The sequence below is a fragment of the Lucilia cuprina genome, chromosome 2 (assembly GCF_022045245.1).
Source record: "Lucilia cuprina isolate Lc7/37 chromosome 2, ASM2204524v1, whole genome shotgun sequence".
Lineage (NCBI taxonomy): Eukaryota > Metazoa > Arthropoda > Insecta > Diptera > Calliphoridae > Lucilia > Lucilia cuprina.
In genome coordinates this window covers 16,136,493-16,137,794 of record NC_060950.1, presented here as the reverse complement: position 1 = coordinate 16,137,794, position 1,302 = coordinate 16,136,493, and positions in this window count along the sequence as shown.

Genomic DNA, 1,302 nt, shown 5'->3' with positions numbered 1-1,302 from the left:
TACTAACTTACTAACTTACTAACTTACTAACTTACTAACTTACTAACTTACTAACTTACTAACTTACTAACTTACTAACTTACTAACTTACTAACATACTAACTTACTTACTTACTAGCTTACTAACTTACTTACTAACATACTACCTTACTAGCTTACTAAATTACTAATTAGAAAAGTTGTGAATATGTGTTATCCTTTAATTTTTAAAATAGTTTTTAAATAACGTCCCTATCGAGAAAATAGCAGAGAGAGTGTTCACCATTGATTGGAATTTATATGGAAAACTTAAGTAAGTTCATAAATAAAACTCAAATAAAATAATTTACTTAAATTTTCCTATAAATAACTTTTATATTAAAAACCTAATACAACAATTACTAACGATCTTTTAAATTATTATGATGGTATGTCAAATATTATTTAAACATTTGGTATTATTTTCACTTTTTATTAGAATATTTTAGCCTCTATTCGCCTGCAAAATAATTCATAATTTTGTCATTTAATTTATTTTATTATTTTTTGCTTCTCATAATAATTTCTTTTTAATAACATCATCTACAATTTGTTGAACATAATGTTGATAATGAAGTTGTTGCTGATTTTTTTTTTTTTTTTTTTTTTTGTTTTTGCTCTTCTGTTCACCCATTTTGTCACTTGTCATACTTTTTGTTTAATCCCTAAGAATGTTGTTGATGTTTGAGGATGGATGACAATGACGGCGATGGTGAATGGTGTTTTCAGATATTTTCTGGTATTTATTTTTTTTTATATTTGTTGATGATAACTTGTAAGATAAGTTATCTTATTCTTAGCAATTTGCTACACGACTACAACATGTTGTGCTGCTAAATCTTTTCACCAACATCATCAGCATCATCAACATTATTGTTATTTTAATAATAATATTAAGGACCAAAAACAAGTAGTAGCTGCAGCTTATTTAATAACTCATTTTAAACTAAAGTTAGAATAAAGGTGTCTGGTGTCTGTCAATTGTCTTATGATTAAGGAATTTAAGGCACAAAGTAAAATTATGGTTTTAGATGTGTGATTAGAGCGTTAAAGTGAAATTTTATGTTTTGAATAAAAAAAAACTTTTTCTTATTTTCTTAATTAGAGCCAAGCTGATTTTGTGTTTTTCATATAAAACTAAATTTTCGTCGAAATATATAAAAATGATCACAGATCTTATATTTTTGCTATATTCTTCGCTTTCTTATTTAGTTTTTTATTAAAATTATTTATTTACTATTTTATTATCTAATAAATTTCTTTATTAATCTAATTTATCTAAAC